The following is an 8,641-nucleotide window of genomic DNA, read 5'->3' as shown; positions in this document are numbered from 1 at the left end:
TAAAATGAATGAATAATAATTCATAAAATAAATGACCCACATCATGACCTTTCACCTGATGACCTCATCAGTGACGAGCCCTCCTGCTCAGACACAGTTAGTGATTCAGCAGCACTGCCTGCTGGACACCTCTGATAACGCCGGTGAGAGGGATTTCCCTCAATGTGCAACAAACAACATCCCAGCCAGCCTGGACCCTCACCAGTTTGCCTTCAGAACCAACAGATCCACAGAGGATGCCATCTCCACACACCTTGAGAAAAACAACACCTACAGCGGCGGCAACAGGGGGCGGCTGTGGCTCAGGAGGTAGAGCGAGTAGCCCGTTAATTGGAGTTCAATCCCCGGCTCCTCCAGGCTGCATGTCCTTGGGCAAGATACTGAACCCCGAATTTCCCCTGGTGGCTGTTCCAGTGTATGAATGCACTTAGGCTCAGTGTTTGAATGTGATGTAGTGTAAAAGCGCTTTGAGTGGTCGAAAAGACTAGAAAGGCGCTATACAAATACGGAACATTTACATCAGAATGCTTTGTGGATTTCAGCTCAGCAATCAACACAATCCCCCCCATGAAACTGATCAGCAAACTCAGCACTCTGGGTTTAAACACTCAAACAGATCCCAGTCAGTTCGGATTGGTGGACTCACCTCTTCCACTCAACACGGGAGCCCCGCCAGGGCTGTGTGCTCAGCCCCCTCCTGTTCATGCTGTACACCCACGACTGCAGAGCCCAATGGACACTAAAGGACAGTAGCCACCCAGCCACAGCCTGTTCACCCTGCTGCCTTCTGGGAGGAGATACAGAAGTTTCTGGTGCTTCCCCCCAAGCTATCAGACTCTTAAACTCCAAGTCATCCTCAGCACTGCTCTACTGATTATAGTTTATTTCTGTTTACCATTTTTATAATTGATCTTTATTAACACTATAACTTGTTATATTGTGACAATAAAACCTACCTACCTAACAGCAACTGTTCCCTGTAAGTTATGTCAGCCCGCAGTGTTTCAAAGCAAGCACCTGGGTATTCTCCGTCTTTCTTTTTTTAAACATTTCATGTAGGTTGAAGTTATTTCTGTCGCTGTAGAATGAAGTTTCAACAGTGGAGGCTGGACGCAGATTCACACCACTGATTTCTAACAGCAGCAGGAAAAGGCATAGAGCATACTAATGTGTTTCACATATAATGTTACATTTGTGCAGGTAATGCTGGAGTGTAAACTTCACTATATCCAGTGAACATCAGGACAGAGCCGCTAATGTTAGGCTAAACCCTGATAGCATCCAGGACCGGCTTCCACTCAGTGAATTTGTTGTTGAACTGGACTTTCAACGTTCCCTGTAAACCCACAAACTAAGGTTCACTCTGATCTTACCCCACATTAATTATGGTGTGTATTCAGACAAAGAGCTAATTTTTTGGGATTGGTAATTATTTCTGCAACCAAGTCTCCTTAGCTTGAGGTGGAGCTTCTTGTGTTGGTCAGTTAAAAACTTTATGTTCCATCATCTCAGCGTGAAAACAGTACTTTCATTTTGACCTTTTAGTGCCATGAAGAACATATGACAGCCATACTGGCAGGAAACGTTAGTATGAGCAATCTTATCGTGAAGTCACACATCTTACTTAATTTGGTTCTCGAAGTTTCTTCCCTTGAATCCATGAATATTAAACTGATTAAACAGGATTTAGGGTTCAGTTTCAGGGATCCAAACCTGGACTCTGAACAGTGTTTTTACAGAGTACAGAGCCTTTAATAAAACAAGCACATCAAAGACCTAAAGAATGAAAATATGGGAAAATCTGCAGACTTTTATACATGACTGACATGTAACCCTATCATTTAAACCACTAAGTACAAATTAAACAAACCTCAGAAGAGACAGTTCAATATATGAGAGACAATAAAAATCAAAAGGAACAGGAAACAGGTTGAAAAAAAAGCAGCTAAATCATCTTAAGCTGTCACTGTGGTTTATTTCTTACCTATTTTATAGTTTCAGAGTTTACATGTTGTTTTTAATCTAGGATTACACATTTCTATCTGTCATAGTATTTTTATGTAAAAAAGTATTTGCTGAGACTGCATGTAGTCTGTGCAGGGCAGTGTACTCACCAGTGTTTGCCAGAGATTCTGATGTTTTGTTGAGGAAAACCTGATGAATGTTTCTTCAGAGAGACAGACTTGTCTCAACAGCAGTCTCTCAGACGGACTGGACTAACAACATTCAACAGAACATAGCTGCTTTTTGAAAATGTCCACAGAATCAGCAGACCATAACACTGTGGGCGTTCCAAAGTCTGTGTGCAGTGCTGTAAGTAACTGTAAGAATCTTGAACTGGATCAGATATGCGACAGGGAGCCAGATAAGAGATCATTGGTGTCAAACGATGCGGACTGATCAAATATTATGTCTACATTTCACAGGTAGGATTGGGCAGCTGAGGAGATATTATCTTTTGAATAATCATAGGGCACGTTTTTCAGGAGCAACAAACAGAACCTGATCTTATCAGCACTGAGCTGTAAAAATGTTCTGCAGTCCAGTTCCTAATGTGTGTTAAACAAGTCTAGGAGCCTAGATGTTAAATCTGTCCATGATCTTTCCCAAGGGCAGCAGATATAAAGAGAATAACAGGGGCCCCAGAACCGAGCCCTGGGGGACACAAGACAGTGGAGAGAAATCAGACTCGTCACCTGTAGAGACGGGGAAACGTCTGTCAGAGAGATAAAATGGAAACCAGTGGAATGCTGAGCCTGGTATACCCACACAGTCACGAAGCCTCTTTATCAGACATGGGTCTAAATGGACCTTGTGGTGAAATTGTTTTCTCCACCGCTGTCTCCAAGCTCAAAATATAACAAACTGACAGTAGCTGCCGTCGTTCAGATCTCAGGCTGTTAAAAATAAAGGTCGCATTTCTTTATTGAGGGAAGCCGATCCTAAACCAGCACAATGGAACAGAATTGAAGAAAAGGGTGTGGCATCACTGTAGTGACTGCTGCTTCTGCTCTGAGAGTTGAGCAAGACACTTAACCCCTAGTTCCTCCAGAAGCGTGCAACCTCTGAAATATCTAGCAGCTGTAAGTCGCTTTGGAGAAAAGCATCAGCTAAAGGAGGAATTATTATTAATGACGTGTGCTTCCAATAACCCTGACATACTGTACCCTCATTTATACCGACTAGGACAGAGCAATCAGAGGTGGGTAGTAAGTGGTTACCAGTAAGTACATAAGTACAAAAAACAGGGTTTTTTTAACAGAACCTCTTATCAACTCTGAAATGAGCTGTCATCCAAGCTGTGTTAGCAGGAGAGCTTTAACCAGTGCCAGATATTAATATGCTGATCAGATGCAAACATTTAGAAAATCAGGCAAATTATTTTGTTCAACTAATTTTACTTAAATCAAAAAACTACAGATTCTGCCACTGGTGTCTGTTTTGCAAGCTGCAGAAATACTTTCACTTTCCATCAATATTGGATTAGAGGATTATTTAGTCTCTGCAGAACAAATGTAGGCTACACACCGTATATAACGTCAGATGATCAGTGGATATTATCAGAATCCTCTCATTGCGCAGAGCACAGTTTTTTTTGTTTTTTTAATGTAAGCAGACAGTAAATATAGTTGGATAAAACAGTCCTGTTGTGCTTCACATGCGACGCCTATATTCCTCTATATGTAGGCCTATACCCGACCTTATTCAATGAGACGCTCAGTAGTTACTGCCACAATAAATAATTACGCTGTAAAGATTATGTTCACAGATACTTGAGGAATAATCACATTGTATTGGGTGCGTGAGCTGCTGGAGAAAGCGGATCAGACAGATACCAGATACCGCAACAGTTGGAGGCTAGACACCAAGCAACAAAAATCACAGATCATCAACATGCAAAGTGCATTTCCCTGAAGTAACCATGTTACTCAGAGGCTGTTTCTAACCTGATGCACAGTATCAGATATTTTCTATTCCACAAGGAGACTCTAAACTTGGACTAGCCTCTGGCCTGCACACACAAAGCAGAATAGGAAAACTTTGACTCACTGTGATCAGAACACCCTGTTGTTGGCAAACTGGATTTGGTTACCAGGAGATTTGGACCCTTACAACTTCAGATCCCCAAAGTAGGTGACTAACTGACTGAGCTACCGGTGAGGGGATGTTTCCACACACCTCACAGGTTGAGAGAGTGTAACGGACTCCTGAATTGACCATGGGGGTGCTCAACGTCTGATTTTACATAGAACTACCAGTTTTCTCCCAATAAGTTGAAATGTTGATACATTTCAACATATATATTCAAATATTCAATAATATATTCTGTCATCAGTGCTTAAAAAAGGTCCAGTGTGGAATATTTCTGAGGATCTAGCGACAGAAATGCAATATAAGATCCGTAACTATGTTTTCAGTGGTGTGTAAAGACTTTATATATTAAACCTTTGTTTTTATTACTTTAGAATGAGACATTTATATCCACATAACCGCGGGTCCCCCCTTCCGTGGACGTCGCCACATTGCATTGTCAGCGCTACAGAACACGTTTCGTCACTACCTTCTTCTTGTGCCATTTCTGGTAGAATTCAGGCAGTGCAGACACTCACTATGTTGAACACGTACATTAGAAGAAGCAGCAGTAATATACTGCAGAGTTTTTCAAAGTAAAAGCTCAGTTCTACTCTAATGAAAGCATTGCACTAAACAAGCTTGTCGCGCTTTTATTTTGTAAGCAAAATCACTAAAGAGGAAGTGATTATGTGAGTAAGTATTTCTTTATATTTTTTGCCGCTATCAAAGCACCATAATCTGGCAGCGAGCCAGATATTATTGTTGGCGGGCAGTTTTGGCGAGAGTCCATAATCACAGACAGAATTAACGTGTTTCCCTTGTCAATGTTTGTATAAACATTGATTTAATATGTGGTTTATAATGGACTGTGGTGCAGAAACAGTGTTTCACACTCTTTGCTTACGTTTTCCATGTTATCTGTCGGTGGCCAAGCCACAATAACACATGGTTTTATTGGATAATTAAGTAAATATTTTTTAATAAATCTACCTAAAGAAACCTCATTTCTTGACTGGCCACTCTCTGCTGTCTTTACCTTTTGTGCTGTGTCAGCCACCGTAGCTGTCCTACGCTCTTTGAAAGTGTAGGGGGCAGCGGTAGACTGGACCGATGGTTGCAATTCACAACCCTCGCCACTAGATGCCACTAAATCTTACACACTGAACCTTTAAGACAATTTTGATGATTGCGCATTAATACGATTTTAAGAAAAGCGGTAAAATGTTGCATAATTTGACATTTTTAGAGCAGGAGACAATTGGAGCAAAGATGCAGATGAATCCAGAGATTAAAATGATGAAAGAAGTTTGCAAAAACATAAAGCTGCTTTTATAGCAGCACCATGAGGTCAATGGGTGCCATTTTTTGTGTAGTTTTTTAGTAGTAGGTGGAAAGAAAGAATAATGAGCCCTTAAAATATTACAATTCAATATTAAAGGTCAAATAAATAAAGCAATATGTATACTGGTATTTTCAAATATGTCACATCATTCTTTAATTCTTTGGGGTCTCAACATGCTGATTTTCTGTAAGAGAGATTTTTATTTCAGGTAGTAAAATCTTTCGAAGCGTGCGGGGACTCTGCTAGATTAACTGGAATGTATTTTCCTGCTCCTGAGTGGGGGAGAGCCGGGACGATTGAAACACAGCAATTTTCTCCGAGACCATACAAGTCTGATACGTCAAACTACCTCAGCAGAGGGAAAAATCAGGTGGATACGTCACACTTTCACGGAGTTATATGAAAGAAGCTGTTTTCAATCATGGAAAGTAAATTCACTCAAGCGATCTTTTTCTTTGAATGACTATTGTTCCATGTGCCATGGTCATGATCACATGAAAGATTAGTTAGTACTTTAACACATCCTGAAGTTTTAAATGTCAGAGTTTTACAATTTAGTGAAGTTTAAAAGTCAGGAGTAACTGTCACCGACACGTAGCCATTCTACCTTATTTAGATATGGCAGGAGGGGGGGCAGAGTCCACAAAGCTGCAGGCTGGACCACCAGGATACTCACAGCCAAATAACAGGATCTTCCTAGTAGACCAGGAAAACAGGCTGCAGATGTGCATAAAAAGGGCAGCTAAGATCTGACCCAAATGTGCATTAGCTGTTGGATATTCTAGCCAAGTTATATTTATACTATTTTTCTAGAAAAAGGACTGATGAACCTTCAGACTAGTCTAAGACAGGACGCTACAACTCTAGATAGTAATTATGAAGGAAGTTATCATCAGTAATGTGCACAGAAGGACCAATTGAGATGGTAGGATGATATTGATGGTTTGATGACAAGAAGAGCTCACAGTTATGTAAACAGTTAAGAGGCAGGTAGGTAGGAGCAGGTCCGGGATAAAAGCACAAAGCAAGAAAAAAACAGCAACGGCGACGAATGACAAGCGAACAAAGGAGGTGGAGAGATGGATGTAGGTGAGGAGGGGGAAGGCCAGGTAGCTGCAGAGCAGATGGGGGAAGTAAGAACATGTGTGCAGATGGGTGGAGCAGAAGGAGGGAAGGTCTGAGGGCGTCTGGTGGATGGATGGACTAAAGCTGGAGAGTACGGGCCTCACTGAAATGAATGAGAGGGCTGTGTTATTTTCACGCAGGACTAAACGTGGACTGAACCACAGACCGTAAAAGAGAAGTGGACATAACCACCTTAACATCACCCATTGGGTTTGTTGTTTCTGGTCCATGTTCCTCTAAATGGGACCATAATTTACTAAATGAACATCATGCTGTGTTGAAGAAGACTTGAAACTAGCGACTGAGACCATAAACTCATCAGGAAAGACTTCTATACAATCACACTTCTTTCTGCAGCCGCTGGAGTCGCCCCCTGCTGGCTTCCGGAGAGGACGCAGGTTTAAGGAGCTTCAGCACGGGCTTCATTTATATGACCTGGAGGTCGAACTCTGCCTTTAACTATAATCCTTCAGAGTTTTGGCGACACCTGTGGCCACTGGTGGGAACAGCAGGAGAAACTAAAAAGCCAGACAAATGAACAGGGGGCAGTGGGAAGGATTGGGCTTCCTCAGGAAGTACCGATACCACAATGTGTAAATACTCTTTGTATTACACTCTGTAAAGCCCTGCATTAATAATGTTCCTGCAGTAAAAGTATGCGAGTTTGAAAGTATTAAAGCAGTAAACTGTTGTACTATTCTGTTTAGTATCAGACTGCAGGTGATGATTCTTTTCATTCTGGATCAACCTGCTGATTATTTCCTCCATCGGTCCATCGATGTTTGTGCCCTCACAGTTACTCAGAGCCCAAAGTGACTCCTTCACAGCCGACAGTCCAAAGATCAACGTTACTAACAAACATGACGTTTATTAATCATTCAGAGAGAAGCTGAAACCAGCACATATTTGAACACCAAACAACGATTATCAAAAATAGTTGCCAATTCATTTTCTGGCAGTTGACTAATCGTGTCAGTTTGTTTTCTTGTATCATGTTATTTAAATAACAGTAAAATGCTAATTATAGTAATATAACTATGTGGAGACAAACCGGTTGACAGAGCTGCTTTCACATGCCGTCTCATTTCTGTCTAATTTCTTATAATAAAAAAAAGGTTTGAAGAAATGTTTAAAACTGAATTTTTTTAATATTTTCAGTGATTTACACATAAATGATTTGGGATTAAATCGCTTTACATATAAAGCGTTTCATTTATTACTACCTGGAAGAGTTATTTACAGTTACGCAGTATATTGTATACATTTATTTTAGTGCCTGTGTCAACTTTCTTGTATTTTGGGTTTTTGGCAGCTTAAAACTTCATTAGATGAACAAAGAATCAGACTCACAGCTGAGTTTGTGCTGAAATAAAGGACACCGTGTATGAGGGGTGAGGACAGTATAAAAAGGAAATAAACAAAGACAATGTTTACATGTAAACATTGTCTTTGCAGAATGAAGCTGGATTTAAGACTGAAATATAAATGCATTAATAACCATTAATAATAATAATAACAGTATTATCAGACAATTATACTTTTACTTTTTTAAAGTAATGTCTGGGCATTTTCATGCCTTTGTTTAGCACTGGTGACCTGTCTTTTTAGTTTAACATTTTCCTAATCAATTTCTTTTTTTTATTTTTTTTATCTTAATTTTTCTCTTTGATGTGTCTTACTATATTGTCACAGGTTTGTGCAGGGAGGCAGGTTGGCAGACCCAAATGCAGGACACGTAAGCTGACTGGTAAAGTTCAAAAGGTTTATTAATAAACAAAAAGTGAGCACACTTACAACGTAGTGGCTGAGCCCAGGGAATCCAAAATCCAAAGAAACAAGGTAATCCAACAGAAAAGGCCAGAAACAGGTGGCCAATCCAAAATCCAAACAACTGACAGGGAACAAGCAAGACGAGACTGAGCAGACAACACTACAACACACTGTAACGACCCGACAAAGACTGAAACACCAGGTATATACACAGGGACTAAGGAGCAGGGCGGAAGCAACACAGGTGACAGGGATCAAGGTTAACGAGGCAGGCAGAGAGAGAGCCGGGGGGAGAACAGAGAGACAGAAACTTGACAGGCAGACATGGGG

This window comes from Micropterus dolomieu, linkage group LG06 (genome assembly GCF_021292245.1).
Source record: "Micropterus dolomieu isolate WLL.071019.BEF.003 ecotype Adirondacks linkage group LG06, ASM2129224v1, whole genome shotgun sequence".
Classification (NCBI taxonomy): Eukaryota; Metazoa; Chordata; class Actinopteri; order Centrarchiformes; family Centrarchidae; genus Micropterus; species Micropterus dolomieu.
Note: the sequence above shows the minus strand (reverse complement) of the source record.